At 44.9% G+C, this 24,293-nt stretch overlaps 1 protein-coding gene and 1 long non-coding RNA gene across 5 annotated transcripts in view; one reads left to right on the top strand and one right to left on the bottom strand.

Moving 5' to 3' along the window:
- The window catches only part of LOC140384855 (uncharacterized), a 340,278-nt gene extending 323,762 nt beyond the window's left edge, over positions 1 to 16,516 (bottom strand). Inside the window, exon 1 of the long non-coding RNA XR_011933175.1 lies at positions 16,132 to 16,516. This is a non-coding gene — a long non-coding RNA (uncharacterized lncRNA). The remainder of the gene's footprint in view (positions 1 to 16,131) is intronic.
- A 736-nt stretch (positions 16,517 to 17,252) lies between these two features.
- Positions 17,253 to 24,293, top strand: part of fcsk (fucose kinase) — a 497,568-nt gene continuing 490,527 nt past the window's right edge. For 2 of the 4 annotated variants that reach the window (XM_072518609.1, XM_072518607.1), the window contains exon 1: positions 17,253 to 17,332. The gene's annotated coding sequence lies outside the window, so the exon portion shown is untranslated. The remainder of the gene's footprint in view (positions 17,333 to 24,293) is intronic. The other 2 variants (XM_072518610.1, XM_072518608.1) reach the window with 1 other exon arrangement.

Here is a 24,293-nt window from a genome sequence, read left to right as displayed (position 1 = left end):
TGTGATGGAGAGGGAGCGTTGCTCCCACATGCCCAACGCTCCCACATGCCCAGTTTATGTCTAACCTTGGCGATACGCTCCTCCCAGTTTTTGGCGCTTGCCCCAGCCGCTCCAAACCATATCCCCAGCACCTTCAGGTAATCTGACAAAGGACCAGTCAGCCCAGTTCCCAAAGAACATGGCCTCGCTCTTGCCATGGTTCACCTTGGCTCTCAAGGTCAATTTGAACTGGTCGCAGGCATTCTAGAGCCTGTGCACCATCATGGGACCTGAGCAGAAGACGGCAAAGCCGTCCATATACAGGAAGGTTTTGACCTGAATGCCACCGATGCTGGGATTGTTACTCCTCTTATGCCCAGATCCTTCCTGATGGACTCGGCAAAAGGTTCTATGCAACACACAAACAGGACATAGGAGAGGGGGCAGCCCTGCCTGACTCCAAATTTGATCTGAAAGCTTTCTGATTCCCACCCATCGATTGAAAATGCGCTACTGATGTTTGTGTAGAGCAGTTGGATCCAATTGCAGATTCCCTCCCCAAACCCCATTTTGGCGAGCACATCCATCATGTAGATGTGTGATATTCTATCAAGCCCTTCTCCTGGTTCAGGGTGATGAGGCACATGCCACCCTACTGTCCTGCACTAGGCAATCTTATGCCTGAGTGATGCCACTGGCATGATCGCCGCCGCACCAAAAATGCCAGCTTGGCACCTTGGCAGTGCTAACCTGGTACCCTGGTAGTGCCCCTGCAAGCTGACAGTGCTGCCTGGGCACCTTGGGAGTGCCAGGGTACCACTCTGTCCAGAGGGCAAGCACTTGGGCCCTCTAACCCCCTGGAAGACCCCCACGAGTGCTGTTCCGTCTTGTCCCCGTTTGTGGAGACCAGTACTGAATGGGGCTCGCCTGAGGTCTCCGAGGCGAAGGGGCTAGATCCCAACACATCCGGGTGCTCCAGTTTCCTCCTACTAGTGTACCCGTACAGGCGCTGGAGTGTGGAACTTGGGGATTTTCACAGTAACTTCATTGCAGTGTTAATGTAAGCCTACTTGTGACAATAATAAAAAGATTATTATTATAAATGATTGGAGGAAATTGCACCCAAATTAATTAACGATAATGAGGATTGATCGGTGAATTATGGTTGAAACTGTAAGAAAATTGGGTTTGCTGATCTGAATAAGTTTGTGATTTTATTTCCAGAAGTATTTAATTTTTAAATCAATTTATTAGGTTAGAAATACTTTTTTTAATGGGATTTGAAAGGAGAAGGCAGGCTCATGGTTTAGCCTCTCATTGCCAGATATGGCTGGACTATATAAAACACTTTGAGGTTCTCCTCTTCTAAAACTTCTCACTATTCCAGGATCATCCTGGAATGTAAAGATAACCACTGGCTTTTTTTCTCCACTGCAAATCAGTTTCTTAAATCTCTCTCTCCTCCACTCTTCCTCCAAGAGTTCTTCTATTTATTTGGCACAAGGTCTGAGACCATGCCACCAGCTGTCTCTGCTACTTTCCACTAGGCCCAGCTTCCTCTAAAGTTCCCCCACCCTAGTCTTGAATTTGCATATTTTCTAGTCACCCAGTCACCCTTTATGCCCTCCCTGAGCTGATGAGTAATTGAAACCCAGTTCATGCTCGCTTGACCTTATTTCTACTAAACTAATAACCACCCAATTTCCCTTCCTGTCACCACAATAGCTGATGTTAATGGTTCTTTCTCTCTCCAGGTACTGTTTGCTCCTTTAACTCTTCCAACATCATCCCTCTCCTGAACAAAAAAACCTCATTGTCCTTGAAAACTGCCACAGAATCTCCAATCTCCCTTTTTTCTCCAAATACTTTGAGTGTGTTGTCACCTCCCAAATCCATGTCTATCTTTCCTGGAATTCCATGTTTGGATCCTTCCAATCAGTTTTCCTCCCCACCAGAGTATTGAAACTGCTCTTAACAAAGTCAATAATGACATCCTGCCTGGCTGACAGTTAAATGATCCCTCCTTGTCCTTCTCAATTTGGCTGCAGCCTTTGACCCAGTTGACCACACTATCCCTCTCCATTGTCCAGCTGGGTGAGACTGCTCTTACCTGCTTCCACTCTTATCTATCAAATAGTAGTCAGAGTATCACTTGCAATGGCTTGTTTTCCCACTCCTGCACCATTATCACTGGTGCGCCAGCCCTAAGGATCTATTGGCCCCTCCTATTTCTCATCCACATGCTGACCCTTGGTGATATAATCCAAAAGCAGTGTTAGTTTTCACATGTATTCTGATACATACAGAGTGATGTCCCTGACAACTTTCTAGACGCCCCAACTCTTGCTAAATTATCAGCTAACTTATCTAAGATTATGCTCTCTACCTCTCATTCCTCTTTTAAGAGGCCTGTTAGACCTTACTTCATTTACCAAACCTTGGCCATCTGCTCTAACATCACGTTATGTGGCACGAGTGCCACTTTTTGACAAAGTGTCCCTTGGATCGTTTTATCATGTTAAAGGCTCTATTTAAATATAAATTGTTGTATATTACAATCCCAGTCCAGACCCCAACAGTGGCTCGGACACTGGACCGAAACAGCAATATTTTAGTTTAAGACTGTGCGGAAATAATGGTTCTCTCCAGGAGTGTTTGCATGAAAAAATAAAGGGCTTCAGTATTGTAAAATAAAACTTTATTATAAAACAATATTAAATTTTTAAACTTCACACCTGAAAAAGAACACCTTACACAACTGTACAATTTCCCATTAAACAATAAAAGAAACATACAGCTCTTAATCCATCTTAAAAATCAGTAGGGCATAGAGTAATACTTGTACAGGACAGATCCTGGCTCTGGTTAGAACCTCCTCAGACTCTGGCTGAATAACTTCAAACAGCTGCTTCAATTGGGTTCTTTCAGCCTCTTGTCTTCAGACAAGACTGCTCTGCTTTCAAATCTTATTCTTTTTTTCCCCTGAACTATCCTACTTGGAAATAACTGTGGAGTCAGGGTCAGGCAGATCAGAACTCAGTTCCTCTCTTTCTCAAAGCTTCTCCGAACTTTGCTTCTCTGAGCTCCACCTAGCAATGACCTCATCTCCCCAAGTTGGAAAACAAATTATCTCTGCAGGCTGCAAAAGCACATGAACTCATTAGGGACCTCCCCAGTCAAATCACAGTCCATTGGCCCAGATTGAAAAACACATCCCTGTCAATTTCACCTTTTTTTTTTACGAGAAGCAAAATAAAGTCCTTTTTAAAAACATGACCATTGTGGCCAACACACTGTACCCCCAGGCTTTTAACTCTTAACTTGTCCCAATATTTAGAAGTAAATATTCCTGAAATCCTCCAATTGTCACAGTATCAACGAGGACCTTTCATATTTAGCTGCATCTCAGAATCTTTTTTTTTTCATGTGATTGGGAAGTTTTTTTGGCGGAACGTAACGGGAAGTATCTTTTATGTGGAAATACTTTATGTAATATAATTGGTGAGGTAGCAAATACAGAGTAATTAGAAAGGAGAAAAATACACACACTTAATCAATAAGAAACACTGACAGACACTCTCACCTTTAACTACAGACTCTACATTTCTTAGATGGATGCAGAGCACAAAGGTAACTGGGTTATGTTGCGATTCAGAGAGGCCTGGGTAACCTTGTACGTTCATCACAGAAAGTTAACATGTAGGAACAGCAAACAATTAGGAAAGCAAATGGTTACAAAAGGATTAGAGAACTAGAGGAAGTCTTTTCACAATTCTATAGAGCATTGGTGAGGCCACATCTGAAGTGCCATGCACAGTTTTGGTTTCCTTGCTCCAAAAAGGAAATACCAGCCTGGAGGAATGCAATGCATGTTCACTAGACTGATTCCTGGGATTGGGAGGGGAATTGGCCTAAAGGGAGAGATTGAGTGGATTTTTACACAGGGTTTAGAAGAATGAGAGATGATCTTATTGAAACATGTCAAATTTGTCCTATCTGGGGACCTACAACTTGGGGTCATAATCTCTGAACAAGAGATTCAGGACTAAAGTGAGGAGCAATTTCTTCTTTCAAAGTATTGTGTTTAGAATTCTACACCGTACTGGGCTGTAGATGTGCAGTCACTGAGTATATCCAAGGCAGAGAATGATGGAATTTGAATATCAAGCAATATGGGATAGGGTTGGCAGGTGGCTTTGAGTTCACGCAAGTGTATCCAGAAGCAGAGAGGGGAGAACGAGGTGTGTTCGCTGGCAGGATCATATTGTAAGTGGCAGAAATGGTGTTTTTGATCTGGTGAATGAGCAGGCTGGTGAGGCAGAGGGTAACGACAAAGAGAACTTTGTTTTAAGGTGAAAGTAAGGGTTGAGAATGGAGGCACAGCAAATGAAAGACACCAGCTAAGGGAAATCTTTCCAGAAGGATCACTTCAGTTGGTGAGGATATGAATATGTAAGGAAAAGAGTATTTCTCTGCTTCACAGCTCCAGGGTCCCAGGTTCGATTCCTGACTTGGGTCACTGTCTGTGCGGAGTCTGCACATCCTCCCCGTGTGCACGTGGGTTTCCTCCGGGTGCTCCGGTTTCCTCCCACAGTCCAAAGATGTGCAGGTTAGGTGGATTGGCCATACTAAATTGCCCATAGTGTCCAAAATTGCCCTTAGTGTTGGGTGGGGTTACTGGGTTATGGGGATAGGGTGGAGGTGTGGATCTTGGGTAGGGTGCTCTTTCCAAGAGCCGGTGCAGACACGATGGGCCGAATGGCCTCCTTCTGCACTGTAAATTCTATGATCTATGATCTATGCTTCTTGGCTTAAGAACAAACACCATTAAACTTTCAAAAACACAGAAGGGTTTTGAGTGGGTGAGAAACAGCTCACACAAGTTCCGAGAAGGTTGAGAACTATTGTTAGCCACAGATTTCAGATTTATTTCAGCACTATTGCTTTATGTTCAAAATGTAGCTCCTGAAAACAGAAATAAATTTAATGCAAACAAGAACAGAAGTCAGAAGTCTAAATTATAATGAGAGATGAAGGTTCACCTGGGTGATGTCTCAGAGATGTGCTCAAAAGGGAACTGAGAACACTAACCCTACTACAGGCTTTTAATATATCCAGTTGACTGACTATTCAAATCTGTACCTTGTTGGGTATACAAATAACATGAACTAAAACAATCTTGCTGACTGTGTCAATTTTGAACTTAAGTTACTGTGTAATAGTTGAACAGCCGTTGCAACCTTATGATGCATATTAACAAAATACATTTTATTTCATGGCTTCACAGTTTGACTTGCACTTTGATGATTTGGGGAAGAAAACCAATATAAAATGATATACAAGGGCTAGTAAGCTATCTTAACACAAACAATGATTAGGCTGTGGAGTCACCCTATCAATGTGTACGAATATGTTAGATAGCTGGTGAAAGGAAAGGAGATGAAGGGATATGGCAACAGGACAAGTACATCAACTTAATACAACTGTTCCTGCGGAGGATAAATACCAAAATGGACAGTTTGGGTCCAATGACCAGTTTATGTGGATTAATCATAGGTTGGTCGTGTAATTGTCAGAAATTTGAACTAGTTGATGCAAGTCAGTTCAACAAAGCCACATTCTGTCACCTTGTATTACTCAGGCATTGTAAATGCTTTCCAATATGGTTCTTAGCCAAGGATTTAGGGTATGGAGTATGGAATAATTGGTGCCCTTGATTACAATTCCATGTAAGACTTCTTGGTTTTATGTATTTATTAGTTCTTGTGTTTGTGGTTTGAATTTTACCATATCAGTCCAGGTGTTATTAAACTGGGTTTAACTTTTAAGATACAATTAAATTTGATGTCATTGTAGATAGCTTAAATCCAATTGAATGAATAGTGAAAAAAATTAAGAGTTTGTAGAATGTTTAAGTTTGTGTTTGTTAATAATGCTAATAGGTTACCCATGTCAGAAGAGCAAAGGGCTATTCAGGTTAGCACCCTGCAGAAATGTCTGTTTAGAATGAAGTGAAGCTAATGGAACCTGGACTGAATAGTGAGTTGATCATTTATGAGTTAGTTTATACTGCCTGATGGAAGTGCTAATAATTTGTTGCTGAGATTAAGAGCAAACTACTAGTGAGACAACTGACTTGGTTAGAATTGATGTGAATACTGTAGGAGATTTAATAAAATAGTTTATGAACGAATTAGACAACTGACTTGGTTAGAATTGATGTGAATACTGTAGGAGATTTAATAAAATAGTTTATGAACGAATTTTGGACAAAGGTTATAAGCAGTTAGGTTTTCTAATCCACCTCACAAAATCAAAATTTTATTTGATGCAAAGAGATTGGCATCTAAATTGTAAATATTCAAATATTTTATATGCAAACTAATTTGCTATTTGCTGTGACATAATGCACAACCTCTTCAAACCCTTACATTTGGAAACAAGCATTTTTAGGTTTGCGTGGCCGAGTATCTCAGCATTCCAGGAGATCAGCTGGACCAGGGCAATGTAGCCATGTTAATGTTCCTCCCAGAAATGATGACAAGCTGAAGAAAAATGTTAATCTTCTGTGTATTAACAAAGAAATCTGGCCTCACCTGAATATTTCCATCTGCATAATAGTTAATTTATCATGAAACATAGGTGCCTTAAATACCCATCACCTAATCTTTAAACCACCGGCAGAAACTTCAATATGATAAGGGCAGCACGGTGGCACAGTGGTTAGGTCTGCTGCCTCACGGCACGGAGGTCCCAAGTTCGATCCCGGCTCTGGGTCACTGTCCGTGTGGAGTTTGCAAATTCTCCCCGTGTTTGCGTGGGTTTTGCCCCCACAACCGAAAGATATACAGGGTAGGTAGATTGGCATGCTAAATTGCCTCTTAATTGGAAAAAATGAATTGGGTACTCTAAATTTATATTTTAAATAAAAAAAAAAAAAAATGATAGATTCAAATAATGGCAACATGGATATTTTATAGATCGCGGAGTTATGAAAAGAATACATAATCTGTTCTAACTTGTGGAACAAAAAGGGGAGAATGAACCAAGGGAATTTATTTTCAAATTCAGAAGTAAATGAACAAAATAAATATGGGTTCCAGTAAAACAAATACAAATGAGAATACCATTTAGCTCACCAATGTTCATCCATCCCAAAAGCCCTGTACATTCTTCTGTTACAACATCTGATTTTTTCATAAATGATTCCAAGGTTTTCACCTCTAATACTCTGCTGAAGTCCATCTCATACATTAACATTAAACGCAGTTTGTGTAACTATCTTCCAGACATCACCCCTAAATTTACCCTTTACAAATCTTTGTTAGTATGCACACAGCACTTTACGATTTCCCTTCACTTGACATTGCTCTCCCCACTTACACATTTTCTTCAATTGGCTTTTTATCTTCAGAATCAAACCCCTTTCCTACTATGCAAATTTGACCAATTTGTAACAAGTTTCTGAATCCAATTTGTTCAAATAATATAGAAATAGCACTGCTCCTAATATCGCTCTGGAATTTCCACCCTCAAGAGGATTCCAAAGACGTATTCGGAATTCCCACAGCTCCGTGTTTAACTGCACATATGATGTTCCCACAAAAGTCAAAAAGGTTGGTCAGGCAAGATCTTCCATTTCTGAATCCAGGTTGACATCCAATTAATAGGTAATCATTGCATATATAATGTTCCACTTTGCTCTGGATAATTGATTGCAGTATTTTACACAAGATTAAAGTTAGAGAAATACATTGGCGTGTATCTGATTTGCAACCTTTTGAAAATGGGCACCACCGAATCCTATTTTCAGCCTGCTGCTATCGCATCAGAATTCATTGATTCCCCCAGTCATCATCACAAACATCTTCCTTTCTTTCCATTCTGTTCCTAAGTATCATCTACTGATTGGATGGTCGTGTGCTAAATAAGTTGTTAATAAACTTAATTTTAACAGTAATCTCCTCTGATTTAAAGTTCTGAATATATATAGAAATTCACTTTGTTTAATAATTCAGAAGGCACAAATAGGAATTGGCCATTCAACTTCTCGAGCCGATTTCACCATTCAATTAAGTCATGACTGATCCAGACCTTAACTCCATCTACCCACCTTAACCACCGATACTCTCAGTTTCAAAATTTTCAACTAACCCAGCCTCACCAGCTTTTGGGAGAATAGAGTTTCAGATTTCTATGAAATGAAAATCGCTTATTGTCACAAGTAGGCTACAAATGAAGTTTCTGTGAAAAGCCCCTAGTCGCCACATTCCGGTGCCTGTTCGGGGAGGCTGGTACGGGAATTGAACCATGCTGCTGGCCTGCCTTCGTCTGCTTTCAAAGCCAGCGATTTAGCCCTGCCTACCCATCTTGCCTTATCCATTCAGAAAGAGTTCCCTAATCACGACATGCTTCTTAAACAAAAACATTTTACCCCAATACTCCAACCGGAAACTCATTTGAAATGCTGGTACCTCCTGGAGAAAAATGTCCCAGCGTATTCCTTTTACTACTTTTAATCAGTGTGCTTTCTTGCTCTATTGCAGTGATTTTGAAGCACAATTTGACATCTACCTTTTCTACACTATTTATTACTTTCTACACTTCATAAGACAACCTCCTTGTTGACTTGTCTAAACTTCAAAGCTCAGAGTTCCTATCCCTTTCTTCAAAATTCAGTCCCCTGGTTCTCGGGTCAATCTCGTCCTTTCCACATGACAATAATATCTTGGGACTTGATGAACAGAAATGGACATTATTAAGACCCTTGGATTTTGGTGATCAGAAAAGGTTAAGTCTGACTAAAGCAATTTATTGTTTGACATAAAGGTAAACTACTGCGGATGTTGGAAATCTGAAAAAAACAGAAAATGCTGGAAATACTCAGCAGGTCAGACAGCATTGGTGGAGAGAGAAACAAGGTTAACATTTCAGTTCAATGACTTACATTAAAACAGGAAGAAGATAGAGATGTAACAGGTTTTAAGCAAGTTTAGAAGCAGGGAAAGAGGAGGGAGGCAAGCTTAGAAAAAAAGCAAAGAACTATGACAAAGTGTAAGGCAAGTAAGATTGAATGAAAATGGGATGTTGGTGCAAGGCAAAAGGAGAACGTAATGATCAAATAAAGAAATAAAGGCAAAGCAGAATCATTGGCAATAGCTGCAGTCTGAAAAAATGAGGAGGAGTTGTAAAGATCTAAAGTTGTTGAACTCACTGTTGAGTCAAAAGATTAGGTTAATTTCTCAAGCTTGTGATGAGCTTTGGCAGAACAATATCAGGGATCAAGGATAGGGAGACCAGGGGGTGGGGGTATATGGTTGGAAAATTAAAATGACAGCGTCAGAAAGCTCAGGGTGACACTTGCGGATTGAATGGTGGCGTGTAATGTTGTTATCTCCCAATCTGCTTTATGTCTACCCAATGTAGAGCAGACTGTAATGGTATGTATATAATATGAAGTCTTACAACACCAGGTTAAAGTCCAACAGGTTTGTTTCGATGTCACTAGCTTTCGGAGCGCTGCTCCTTAAGGAGCAGCGCTCCGAAAGCTAGTGACATCGAAACAAACCTGTTGGACTTTAACCTGGTGTTGTAAGACTTCGTACTGTGCTCACCCCAGTCCAACGCCGGCATCTCCGCATCGTATGTATATAGGCAAGCTAGTGAAGGGTTAATTATTACATCTGTAATTCAAACACCAGAGGACACCACAGGTTCTCGGTATATAAATCAGACCTCAGGGAATGCTGGGTAGTTAGCAAAGGAGAAAGCCTGAGAACAGCACGAGTACATTAGATTAGAGAGAGTTAGCACGAGGAAATTATTCGTGATTACTAGATTATTGATGACTGCTAGACAGATTCAACAGTAATTTATTATTTTTTTAAATAAACATTTTATTGAGGTTTTTTTTGGTTTTACAACAACAACAAAATAAACAATATACATAAGTCTATAAACTGTCATGTAAGAGTACCTTTAAGAAATGTACCTTTAAGAAATGGAGCTGCTCATGTTACTGGAGTGATGTCAGAGTGTGGGTGGAGCTGAGTTCTACTTCTGCTTTTTAGTTTCAGTTTGAGAAAAGCTTGGGTGTGTCTTTGTGTTTTTCAGTGAGCTGCATCTGGAGTTAAAACAAAGGGCTGTACTGTTGATCTCTGCCATCCAAAGGCTACCTATGGATCATTTGGTGAACCCAGAATTGTAAAAGGTCTCAGTATTGAATGTAAACCTAATGTGCTCCTTTTTGAAGGTTTGTTAAGTCTTTTGGATGTTAAAAGGACAGCTTAGAGTTACTTAGGGTTGCAGTCTTTGGGGTTGTATTTGAATTAATGGTTGCTTAGATGTTCACTGTTTGTATTAAAAAAGGTTAACTTGCGCTCATAGAATAAACATTGTTTTGCTTTAAAAAAGAACCTTTCCCTTTCTGAAGTACCACACTTGTAGAGTGGGCCGTGTGCTCCCCATACCACAATCTATTAAATGTTGTGGGTCAGGTGAACTCCATGATACACTTTGGGGTTCTCTAAACCCTGACCCATAACAAAACATAGTGCAAAAAGCTTGCTTCCTCCCTTACAGATCCCACCTTTATTAACCCCCTACTCTAAACTAAACTAACCCCCACCCCCCCCGCGCCCCCCTTCTGCTGACGATTAATTTTCTGCAAAGAAGTTGACGAACGGCTGCCACCTCCGGGTGAACCCTAACAGTGACCCTCTCAAGGCGAACTTGATTTTCTCCAAACAGAGAAAGCTAGCCATGTCAGATAGCCAGCTCTCCGACTTCGGGGGCTTTGAGTCCCTCTAAGCTAATAATATCCATCTCCAGGCCATCAAGGAAGAAAAGGCCAGAACGTCTGCCTCTTTCCCCTCCTGGATTCCCGGACCTTCCGACACCCTGAAAATACGCCACCTCCGGACTCGGTGCCACCCTTGTTTTTAACACCGTGGACATAAGCAAGGAGTCATGAGGGCTAGAAGAGGTCATGAAAAGTCATTGCAAATAGAGTTAAGGAAAATCGCAAGGCTTTTTACACATGTATAAAAAGCAAGAGGGTAGCCAGGAAAAGGGTTGGCCCACTGAAGGATAGGCAAGGGAATCTATGTGTGGAGCCAGAGGAAATGGGCGAGGTACTAAATGAATACTTTGCATCAGTATTCACCAAAGAGAAGGAATTGGTGGATGTTGAGTCTGGAGAAGGGTGTGTAGATAGCCTGGGTCACATTGAGATCCAAAAAGATGAGGTGTTGGGCATCTTGAAAAATATTAGGGTAGATAAGTCCCCAGGGCCGGATGGGATCTACCCCAGAATACTGAAGGAGGCTAGAGAGGAAATTGCTGAGGCCTTGACAGAAATCTTTGGATCCTCACTGCTTTCAGGTGATGTCCCAGAGGACTGGAGAATAGCCAATGCTGTTCCTTTGTTTAAGAAGGGTAGCAAGGATAATGCAGGGAATTACAGGCCCGTGAGCCTTAAGTCAGTGGGCGGGAAATTACGGGAGAGAATTCTTCGAGACTAGATCTACTCTCATTGGGAAGCAAATGGACATATTAGTGAGAGGCAGCATGGTTTTGTGAAGGGGAGGTCGTGTCTCACTAACTTGATAGAGTTTTTCGAAGAGGTCACAAAGATGATTGATGCAGGTAGGGCAGTGGATGTTGTCGATATGGACTTCAGTAAGGCCTTTGACAAGGTCCCTCATGGTAGACTGGTACAAAAGGTGAAGTCTCACGGGATCAGGGGTGAGCTGGCAAAGTGGATACAGAACTGGCTAGGTCATAGAAGGCAGAGAGTAGCAATGGAAGGGTGCTTTTCTAATTGGAGGCCTGTGACTAGTGGTGTTCCCCAGGGATCTTTGTTGTTCGTAGTATATATAAATGATTTGGAGGAAAATGTAACTGGTCTGATTAGTAAGTTTGCAGACGACACAAGGGTTGGTGGAATTGCGGATAGCGATGAGGACTGTCAGAGGATACAGCAGGATTTAGATCATTTAGAGACTTGGGCGGAGAGATGGCAGATTGAGTTTAATCCAGACAAATGGATGATGGCCAAATCCAGATGGCCGAAGGGCCTGTTCCGATGCTGCACTTTTCTTTGTGAGGTAATGCATTTTGGAAGGTCTAATGCAGGCAGGGAATATACAATGAATGGTAGAACCCTCAAGAGTATTGATAGTCAGAGAGATCTAGGTGTACAGGTCCACACGTCACTGAAAGGGGCAACACAGGTGGAGAAGGTAGTCAAGAAGGTATATGGCATGCTTGCCTTCATTGGCAGGGGCATTGAGTATAAGAATTGGCAAGTCATGTTGCAACTGTATAGAACCTTAGTTCGGCCACACTTGGAGTATAGAGTTCAATTCTGGTCGCCACACTACCAGAAGGATGTGGAGGCTTTAGAGAGGGTGCAGAAGAGATTTACCAGATGTTGCCTGGTATGGAGGGCATTAACTATGAGGAGCGGTTGAATAAACTCGGTTTGTTCTCACTGGAACAACGGAGGTTGAGGGGCGACCTGATAGAGGTCTACAAAATTATGAGGGGCATAGACAGAGTGGATAGTCAGAGGCTTTTCCCCAGGGTAGAGGGGTCAATTACTCGGGGGCATGGGTTTAAGGTGCGAAGGGCAAGATTTAGAGGAGATGTACGAGGCAAGTTTTTTTACACAGAGGGTAGTGGGTGCCTGGAACTCGCTGCCGCAGGAGGTGGTGGAAGCAGGGACGATAGTGATATTTAAGGGGCATCTTGACAAATACATGAATAGGATGGGAATAGAGGGATACGGACCCAGGAAGTGTAGAAGATTTTAGTTTAGACGGGCAGCATGGTCGGCACAGGCTTGGATGGCTGAAGGGCCTGTTCCTGTGCTGTACATTTCTTTGTTCTTTTGTTCCATGACGTGTGCAAACCCCTGCCAGAAACCACTGAGCTTTGGGCATGTCCAAAACATGTGGACATGGTTCGCTGCCCTCCCCCCCATCCCACCCACCCACCCACCCACCAACCCCCACCCCTCCCTCCCCCCCACCCCTCCCCACCCCTCCCTCCCCCCCCACCCCTCCCCACCCCTCCCTCCCCCCCCACCCCTCCCCACCCCTCCCCCCACCCACCCACCAACCCTCCCCCCACCCCACCCATCCACCCCCACCCCTCCCTCCCCACCCCACCCCTCCACCCCCCCTCCCCACCCACCCCTCCCCCCCCACCACCCCTCCCCTCCACCCCTCCACCCCCCCCCACCACCCCTCCCCTCCACCCCTCCCCTCCCCCCCCAACCCCTCCCCTCCCCCCCCCACCACCACCCCTCCACCCCTCCCCTCCCCCCCACGACCCCCCCTCCCTCCCCCACTCCCACCCTCCCTCCCCCACTCCCACCCTCCCCCCTCCCTCCCCCACTCCCACCCCCCCCCACCCTCCCCCCCCACTCCCACCCTCCCCCCCACTCCCACCCTCCCCCCCACTCACTCCCACCCCCCATCCCCACACCCCCTCCCACCCCCTCCCCCCTACCTCCCCCTCCCCCTACCTCCCCCCTCCCCTACCCCCCCTACCTCCCCCCCCTCCCCCCCTACCTCCCCCCCTCCCTCCCCACCTCCCCCCCTCCCTCCCCTACCTCCCCCCCCTCCCACCCCCCTCTCCCCCCCACCCCCCTCCCCCCTCCTCCCCCCACCCCCCCACCCCCCTCCTCCCCCACCCCACCCCTCCCTCCACCCCCCTCCCCCCTCCTCCCCCCACCCCACCCCTCCCTCCACCCCCCTACCCCCCCACACCCACACACCCCACCCACACCCTCCACCCCCCGCACCCACACACCCCACCCACACCCTCCACCCCCCGCACCCACCCACACCCCCCTCCACACCCCCGCACCCACCCACACCCCCCTCCACACCCCCACCCACCCACACCCCCCCACCCAACCCCACCACCCCCCACCCACCCACACCCCCCCACCCAACCCCCCCACCCCCCACACCACCCCCCCACCACCCCCCCACCCACACCCCCCCCACCCCCCCCACCCACCACCCCCCCACACCCACCCCACACACCCCACACCCCCCCACCCCCCACATACACACACCCCCCACACACACACCCACCCCCCCATACACACCCCCACCCCCCCCACACACACCCCACACACACCCACCCCCCCCACCCACACCCCCACCCACCCCCACACCCACCCCCCCACAAACCCATGAACTGTATCAGGCTGGGCCGAGCGCATGTTGTGGACGTGTTGACTCTACTCAACGCCTCCACCCAGAGACCATCCTCTATCTCTCCTCCTAACTGCTCCTCCCACTTGCGCCTCAGTCTGCGTGGCCTCTGACCCCATAAGCTCCTTATAGATGTCAGAGACCTTCCCTTCTCCCACCCACACTCTGGAACTCTGGAAACTATCCTATCCTGAATCTCCCTTGGTGGTAGGAGTGGGAAGGTTGAGACCTGTCTACGTAGGAAGTCCCGCACCTGCAGGTACCTAAATTTCTTTCCCCTCACCAAACCAAATTTCTCCTCCAGCACCATCAAGCTAGGAAAGCTCCCTTCTATAAACATATCCCCCATCCTCTCAATTCCTGCCTTCTGCCATCTCTGAAACCAACATTACTTTATTATTAACTGTAGCTCAGTAGCGTGTGCGAACTTCATTGAATTAATCATTATCCAATAAATTAGTTTTGTTTCAATCTAATCATTGGTGGTTTCTTTGTCATCAACTCAAGGGACCATTCTGGATCAAAAGGCAAAGAACGACATATTACCACCAAGGGTAATATAACACAGACCATGAGCTGCAAAATAGAAGTAAATCACTTTTTCACTTGCATGGAGTGCTCCATAGTTTCAACATGACCTTCTGTGACATGTGCTCCAGTGTTCAAAATTTTTTATGCTTTGCTGATTGTTCCTAAGTGTATCACTTCAGTAAATTAAATGTAACCTATATTGATCTTTCTACTGTATGTTTCGTGCAGATCAGTTTCTCGTTCCTAAGCTGCCTTTTAAGATTGAACTTCCTCTCCGAGTTTATTTTAAATCTGTGAATTTGAGCAGTTTGGCAGAGCCCAAATCACTAATGTTCAGTAAGACACTGCAGAATTCACATCTGCAATTGTAAAGGCACTCCTAATGTTTGGTTCACCACCTTGATGAAGCAGATTTGAAAAGTTACGAGAAATTAAACATGAATATAAGATTTTAGATTATGTACACAGAAGATTTCAGTAGAAAAATGTTCGAGGAGGTGTGTGTGGGGGGGGGGGGGGGGGGGGGGGAGGGGGGAGGGGAGGGGGGACCATACAGTAATTCTATCATAGCTGCTGGTTTACCACCTACTTTCATATATCAAAAAGTCGTTATTAATGTTCCTTTTACTGGGAAGCATGACAGTTAATTTTCTTAATATGCAAAATCATTTTAAAATGAACGTCCAAATTAATTTTGCTCACTTTATTAATTCTTTATATTAAAAATTCCAATATCTAAACTTATTATATAAAAGATTTATGGAAAACTCGACAGCCCTACGATAAAGATCTGCTGCAATGGTAAACTTGAGATTCTATCTGAAGGCTATAAATGCTGTACCTCCAGTTTGTTGCAATTTTATCGAGCAGGTTATTACTTAAGACGTTAAAATGATCACATGTATGCAAAAAGTATGGTACATCGTTTCCTTTGTACGCGTCTGACGTTAGTGTCTGAAGGCAGCTGTTGTCAAAGATTAACCGACCAGGCTTGCTTTATTTTGCAGATGATGGGGAGTGGGAGAAAGTTGATGCTGCTCGGAGTTTATTTTAGTTAATGCCAATTCATTATATGTGTAGTCTACAAAAAAACCGTACGGAGAGGAAAATCTCATCCGACAGAATGTCAAGCGCTAAAGTTGAACATTTACGGTATGATAAGCAGGCCATATATATATATATAGATAGATATATACAATAAATGGTGGAATCCGGATTGCATTTGTAAATCTCAATCCCTTATGTCATAGGCAGAAACTATTTTTAAAAATGCTTATTTAATGAAGAAACTACAACCCACGAACGTAGCAACATCTCGATGCTAAGGTCTGCCCAGTATTGAAGAGAAACTCAACAGTTCTTATGACTGAGCCCATACATCAGCACTTACCCTTCTAGAATGCTTCAGTAACAAAGCCAAATGTGCAATGTGTCACTGAGTTCGAGGATGGTGGTATTGTTGTTGCAGCTGGTCTCGGCGATTTCTGCAGCCTGACTCTCTTTCTGATCACTGCTGCCTGTTAGTAGTGGGGATGATGGTTGTGATAAGACTCCATGGTGAGGGATGAGGGGCGGGGAGAGTGGCGCCTTCCTTCGTTCACTCTTTCTCTCCCTGGTTATCCTGCTGCTAGTTCCCTGGCAGTCTGATGAAGCTGAATCTCTCTCTGTCTCTCGTAACGGTCTGGCTCTACTACCCCCTGAACCACAACCCCTGTCATCATCACCAGAGCAAAAAGGGGGGCTCACACCAACACACATCCACACAGCAGTTTGAATGAGCCGCAGAGGTTCCTGGGGGTTGTAGTTCCCAGCCGCTGGCTCTTCAATTCCCCCTCAGCGGATTCGCCGCTTCTCAGGAACTACAACCCCCGGTGGGCCTAGCGTGGTCAGCGCGCGCGCAGTGGCCGGGAAGCCTTTCACTATCCTGTCTCCCTAGCAGCTTTTTACGAATCTTTTTATGGGTTTACAATCTCTTGTTTTTGGAGGAAAATGTAATAACCTCTCTTTATTTTGTAGCTTTACTACGAAGCAGACATATAACAAACACATCTTACTCCAGATATCGTGCAAGGAAGACACTAGTCTGTCACTTAGGAAATAAATGCTTTGGTTTTCAGGCACACTAAAGCTATTCTCCTTTCTATGTGGAGACTGGGAGGGGAGAGAAGGGTAAGTTCAATTTATTGTTTGGAAGAGGACGAAAATTCCTTTAGAATTAAAAGGAGACTGTCTCAGGTCTTGACATTTGACGGGATGGCTAAATGAGGCGGCTGCCGTTCCTCCACAGGAGCCCAGGGCGGCTCGAACCGCTTAACGGGTGGAAATCCGTTCCGGGCGCCTGACTCCAGAAAATCACTCGAGAGCACTGCACCTGCGCAGTACTCGCCTCCCGCTTGCGCCTGAACCCTTTGGAACTCATCTTACACATGCGCGGTCTGCTCCCTCCGCCAACTCCAACCAGTGTGTGCGGCCCAGAGCGCAAGCGCGATGATGACAGTGTTATCCGGGAAGGTGAAAGGTCAGTGTTGTGCTGGGAAGATAAACTGAAGTATGTCTGGTTGACTTTGTATTTACATTAGAGTGAGAGACAGGTAAGGTCAGAACGATTGTAATTTACTGCGACGGGGGGGGAACCTTTAGGATGCATTAGACCCTTCCACGAAATGACTTAAAAGCTCTTTATTATAGACTACATGTAGCTAAATTGCCTTTAACAGCTGTGTGTAGCTTGGAGGCAGAAAGTGTGCTCGTCACTGAGCGTAGAAGCAGTTAAAGCTGGCTCTGTAAAGCACTAAGCATTTGGGATCAATAAAAATGCACATCCTCCCAAGAGACAAGGAAACAAATTAAGAGAATGTGGACACCTTATTGATTGATGTGTCTGTGTAAAACAGGAGCCAAAAATCTAATCATGCAAGTACCTTCAAGTTGAGTATTAGTTAAGTGGGAGGTTTGCAAGTGTATGTGACCTGCAAATGAAACTTAAATTGGTTCCTTCAAAGGGTCAATATCTTCATGTGATAAAATATATGGCAAGCCTAGCCTTTGGAGAGTTAGAAGAATGCTGAATAATGTTTGTTCTAGTGCCAGTGATTTATTTTAACACTACTTTCATTTTTATTTTGAATCTGGCAAAATCTCTTTTCACCATTACACAGGAACAATATTCTCATGAATATGCTGCCTTATTGGCTGTTTGGTTTCTTGCACAAGTCAGTGACTTAAGCTGCATCTCAATTTTGTGTGTGCTTTCCGCAGAGTGGCTGTTATTTATGTGGGAGTAGAGGGAACGGTGATGTGGAGGGTTCAAAATTGAGCCTGATCTAGGCCTCCCTTGAAACATATATACCTTGTGGTAGAAGTCACTCAACGGTGGTTGGGGGTAGGAACCGTGGCCCATAATTCCCTCCTACTGAATATAGGTCTGCATCTGAATGAATATCCTTGCTGAAAGCAGTTTAGCTATTGTAGGTAAGAAGACATTTAACATAGCATCTTCTGGTATGTCTGATAATTCAGCATTCTTCAGTTGTATTCCCCCACACTCTTTAGCTGGTAGCTTGTTAACAGGTGAAAGAAACATAAATGTTGGGTATGTGAAATCAAAGTCAGAAATATTTAACTGACCTGTTTACATACAAGAGAAAAGATTGTTTAATGTTTCAACCTCTGTATCAGCAACCATGATTGACATGCACCGAGGCAATCAGAAACATAGGGCGGGATTCTCCCATGCCGTGCCGTATGGGAGAATGGCCATTCGCGCCATTTTTTCCTGCGGCGCTGGTCCGACGCCGGCATGCGATTCTCTGAGGAGCAGTGAATCGGTGCCATGCGCCGGCGCATTTGGCGCTGCGCCGGTCGCGGGCCGCTGTCCGCGGCCGGGCTGCCTATTCTCTGGCCTAGATGGGCCGAGCGGAAATGGCAGAGTCCCGCCGGTGCCGTTCACACCTGCTCGCAGCCAGTGGGAACTCTGAGCGTAGGGTTGGGGGGCAGCCTGTGGGGGGGAGGGAGAGGGGCTCTTCCACCGGGGGGGGGCCTCCAATGGGGTCTTGCCTGCGATTGTGTCCCACCGATCGGCGGGCCGGCCTCTCCAGCCCCGGCCCTATTTTATTACGCGGCCGGACCCTGAACCCCCAGGCCATGTTGCTTTGGGGCCGGCGCGTTGAGGAAGTCCCCTGCGCATTCGCGGGTCGATGCGGCCCTACTGCACATGCGCGGGTTGGCGCGGCCCAACTGCGCATGCCAGAATCCGTAGTGCCCGTTCACGTTTCGCGCTGTCGTGAAATGCGACGGCGTTCACGATGGCGCGAACACTCTGCCTCCATTTCGGAGAATCCCGCCCATAATTTGCACAAACAACTTTCTCAGTCGCTTGAAGATTCTGGCATGGGGATTTTGCACTTTGTTTCTCCTGGTGCATGTGAAAAAATTCCCCTAGTATTTCAACCAGTGTAAGAAAATGGATAATATAAGGTAGACTAACTGGAATTGCTAATATTGATGTGTGTTTGGAGTGCACAGGATAGTACCAGGAGTGTACATGGGAAGTGCAGGGTAGGCTGGTCTGATTAGTAAATTTGCGGACGACACAAATGTTGGTGGAATTGCGGATAGTAATTAGAGCTATCAGAGGATACAACACAATATCGATCGGTTGGAGACTTGGGCGGAGAGATGGCAGATGGAGTTTAATCCGAACAAATGTGAGGTAATGCATTTTGGAAGGTATAATACAGGTGGGAAATGTACAGTAAATGGCAGAACCCTTAAGAGTATTGTCAGGCAGAGGGATCTAGGTGTACAGGTTCCACAGGTCATTGAAAGTGGCAGCGCAGGTGGAGAAGATAGTCAAGAAGGCATGCTTGCCTTCATCGGCCGGGGCATTGAGTATAAAAAAATGGCAAGTCATGCTGCAGCTGTATAGAATCTTAGTTAGGCTACACTTGGAATATTCTGGTTGCCATACTTGCCATACTATCAGAAGGATGTGGAAGCTTTGGAGAGGGTCCAGAAGAGGTTTACCAGGATGTTGCCTGTTATGGAGGGCATTAGCCCTGGGGAGAGGTTGGATCAACTCAGTTTGTTTTCACTGGAATGATGGAGGTTGAGGGGTGACATGATAGAAGTCTACAAAACTATGAGGGGCATGGACAGAGTGGATAGTCAGAAGCTTTTTCCCCAGGTTGGAAGAGTCAATTCCTGGGGGACGTAGGTTTAAGGTGACAGGGCAAAGTTTAGAGGAGATGTGCGAGGGAAGGTTTTTAACACAGGGTAGTGGGTGCCTGGAACTCACTGCTGGAGAAGGTGGAGGAACCAGGTACGACAGTGATGAGTAAGGGACGTCTTGATTAATACATGAATAGGATTGGAATAGAGGGATAAGGACCCCAGATGTGTAGAAGGTTTTGGGTTAGACTGGCAGCATGGTCGACACATGCTTGGAGGGCTGAAGGGCCTGTTCCTGTGCTGTACCTTTCTTTGTTCTTTTTTGTTCTATCTCCCCTAAACCGTCCCCTCTTGTCTTGAACCTGTGCCCCCTTTTAATTGAGTCTTGCTCCCTGGGAAAAAGCTTCTGACTGTTCACCCTGTCTATTCCTCTCATAATTTTGTAGACTGTCAAAGGACACATGTAGAAAGTACAGGGTGGGGCAGCTAATGTTGAGGGCTTTATGTGGATGATATAGATGTGGGAGCTCAGATTGCCAATATCATAGATTTTATATGACGTGCACAAGGCAAACCAAAAAGGATCTCCTATTTATTATCAATCTATGTTCTTCCTCCCTCCTGAATGTGTTGACTCCACGTTCTACACAGTTCATTTGAATGTCCCCAAGTGATGCTTGTAATACAATTATGAATGTTTGAGTTTATTGTCTATTTTCTTAAAACCAAATTGTCACACCGGTGGTACTCAGTTATTTGAAAATGAAGGTCAGCTTGTTGAGGAATGTCCAAGGGACTCTATTTCTGTGAATCATGTAGGCACATCAGAAATTCTTCTGGTGTCTGTGCGTTATAGACAGTCACATCATCGGACTAATCACTTGGTGCAAATCACTGACGAGTTTTATTCTAAGTTTTAGTTGATATCCAAACACTTGCAATGATGAGCACATCTTTGGGTAGTGCTGAGTACTGAGTCCTTTTCTGAAGGGCTCCAAGGTCAGTTGTAACTACTGGTATTAGTGGGAGACTAGTTAATTTGCGTGTCTCATTGAGCAAGGTCACAGGTTAGACATTCTTGACTGAAGGACGAATCTTCCAGGGAACGTCCTCCAGATGTTCTCCCTGTACTCCCTCAGTAATGCACTGAGTGTGAGCTGAGAATTGTGTGCTCCGGGGAGGCAGTGGAGCAGTGGTATTGTCACTGGACTAATAATCCAGAGATCCAGGGTAATGCTCTGGGGACCTGGGTTCAAATCCTGCCGTGGCAGATGGTGAAACTTGAATTCAGTTAAAATCTGGGATTACAATCTGATGATGAGCATGAAACCATTGTTGTAAAGACCTATCTGGTTCATTAATGTCCTTAAGGGAAGAAGATCTGCCATCCTTACCTGGTCTGGCCTACATGTGATCCACAGCAATGTGGTTGACTCTTAAATACCCTCTGAAATGGCCTAGCAAGCCATTCAGTTCAAGGGCAATTAGGGATGAGCAATAAATACTGCCAGCAATGCCCACATCCATGACTGAAGAAAATAAATATATAAATCATGTCCTGAAGTGGGACTTGAACTTATAACTATATGACTCAAGCCCACTGAGCCACATCCAGAACTGACTTTCACCAGCTACATTTGATTCTAAAGAATAGATATTTGAGCAAAGTAATTCAGTAGTACTGGTGCCTCTGGTTTCATACTTTGGAAAAGGGAAAAGGTAGATTGGAGGAATCTAGCTTTTAACTGATTACCAGTCAGTTCAAATCTGGGATTTTTGAATTCAATATCTTTGAATTGATTGAAGTTTTGTCAAGTATTATAAGGTATTATGAATTTAAGCTCCTTCAAAGATGAGTTTGTAGCAATACCATATGAACCCAATTTCTTATGGGTGTAAATTTACAGTACAGAGCTCTCCAGTGTTCAGCATTAAATTGGTGATCTCATTCAGAAGATTGCTGCTGTGTGAAATGGAAATTCTGTGGAATTACAGTGGGGAATGCTTCTCTGACGCAGTAAGCTGGCGCACAGCAGATGCTTTACATCAAAGCATAATATTTCTGACAACGTGCTGGATGCTGACATGAAACACAAAATATTGGACAATTCTGCATCCCGAATACAAACATATCTCAAGTTAATCAGGGTCCGAATTCGCTTCCCCAACCCTGTTTAAAAAGAGTTGAGTGATTCTTTGAGCAAAGAGCTAGAGGCATTTTAGAAATCGAAGTCATAATAAGGGCCACCTGTCCATGAGATCTTTGACCTTTTTATTTCAGAATATTTATGATTAAGAAGAGAAATTCTGTGTGTCCATTTTATCCCGATGTCCTGGCCACCTCCAACCAGCACGACCACAAACACAATTATTGCTTGTTAATCTCATTGCTGTTTGTGAGATGCTGCTGTACACTCCACTTCCAAGTAATTGGTTGTATGTGAAGTATTTGGTAATGAGATGCTGTACAAATGCAAACCTTTCTTTTACTGAAAACGATATTTCCAAGTTCTAGCTTCCAAGGTTTTACTGTACCACGCAGCTGCCTAGTCTCCACTCTCATCTCTACTTGCATCAATCTGATAGCAACGTTGAACATTTTTAAGTGAAACGGAATGTTTTAGATGTGATTCAGGGTTAGCATGTTGTCATGGACCTGGCACTTGATATTTTAAGATGACGACCCTTATCATAAAATTAATCTTGATTTTATTTTTCCTCATCTTCTCATTCAGCAAGGGGAAAAAACTTGCAGAAACTAAGTGACAGTTTAAAAAAAAAAATGAATTTAATAATCTTTATTAGCATCACAAGTAAGCTTACATTAACTCTGCAATGAAGTTACTGTGAAAATCCCCTAGGTGCCACTTTTGGGCGCCTGTTTGGGTACATTGAGGGAGAATTCAGAATGTCCAATTCACCTAACAAACACTTCTTTCGGGACTTGTGGGAGGAACCCGGAGCACCAGCTGGAAACCCACACAGACACTGGGAGAAGGTGCAGATTCTGCACAGGCAGTGACCCAAGCCAGGAATCGAACCCGGGTTCCTGACTCCTGTGAAGCAACAGTGCTAACCACTGTGCTACTGTGCCGCCCCACCTAGAAGGGATATAGGTGTTGCGGGTTAGCCCAGCATTTATTGCCTATCCCTGGTTGCCCTTCAGAAGGTGGTGGTGAGTTGCCTTCTTGAACCGCTGCAGTCCCTGAGGTGTAGGTACACTCACTGTGCTGTTAGGGAAGGAGTGCCAGGATTTTGACCCAGCGATGGTGAAGTAACGGCAATATTTTTCCAAGTCAGGATGGTGAGTGACTTGGAGGGGAACCTGCAGGTGGCGGGGTTCCATATATCTGCTGCTCTTATCCTTCTAGATGATGATGGCTGTGGGTTTGGAAGGTGCTGTCTAAGGAACCTTGGCAAGTTACTGCAGTGCATCTTGTAGATGGTACACACGGCTGACACTATTCGGCGGTGGTGGGGGGTTTCAATATTTGTGGAAGGGGAGCAATCAAGTAGGCTGCTTTGTCCCGGGTGGTGTCGAGTTCTGGAGTGTTGTTGGAGCTGCACTCATCCAGGCAAGTGGAGAATATCCCATGACACTCCTGACTTGTGCCTTGTAGATAGTGGACATGCTTTGGGAGCACAGGAGGTGAATTACTCACCCTAGGATTCCTATCTTTTGACGTAGCCACGATTAATATAAAGAACAAAGAACAAAGAAATGTACAGCACAGGAACAGGCCCTTTGGCCCTCCAACCCGTGCCGACCATGCTGCTCGACTAAACTACAATCTTCTACACTTCCTGGGCCCGTATCCCTCTATTCCCATCCTATTCATGTATTTGTCAAGATGTCCCTTAAATGTCACTATCGCCCCTGCTTCCACCACCTCCTCCGGTAGTGAGTTCCAGGCACCCACTACCCTCTGCGTAAAGAAACTTGCCTCGTACATCTCCTCTAAACCTTGCCCCTCTCACCTTAAACCTATGCCCCCTAGTAATTGACTCCTCTACCCCGGGGAAAAGCCTCTGACTATCCACTCTGTCTATGCCCCTCATAATTTTGTAGACCTCTATCAGCTCTCCCCTCAACCTCCTTCGTTCCAGTGAGAACAAACCGAGTTTATTCAACCGCTCCTCATAGCTAATGCCCTCCACACCAGGCAACATTCTGGTAAATCTCTTCTGCACCCTCTCTAAAGCCTCCACATCCTTCTGGTAGTGTGGCAACCAGAATTGAACACTATACTCCAAGTGTGGCCTAACTAAGATTCTATACAGCTGCAACATGACTTGCCAATTCTTATACTCAATGCCCCGGCCAATGAAGGCAAGCATGCCGTATGCCTTCTTGACTACCTTCTCCACCTGTGTTGCCCCTTT

This window comes from Scyliorhinus torazame, chromosome 10, assembly GCF_047496885.1.
Source record: "Scyliorhinus torazame isolate Kashiwa2021f chromosome 10, sScyTor2.1, whole genome shotgun sequence".
In the NCBI taxonomy this organism is placed as follows: domain Eukaryota; kingdom Metazoa; phylum Chordata; class Chondrichthyes; order Carcharhiniformes; family Scyliorhinidae; genus Scyliorhinus; species Scyliorhinus torazame.
Note: the sequence above shows the minus strand (reverse complement) of the source record. Positions and strands in the feature narration are given on the sequence as shown.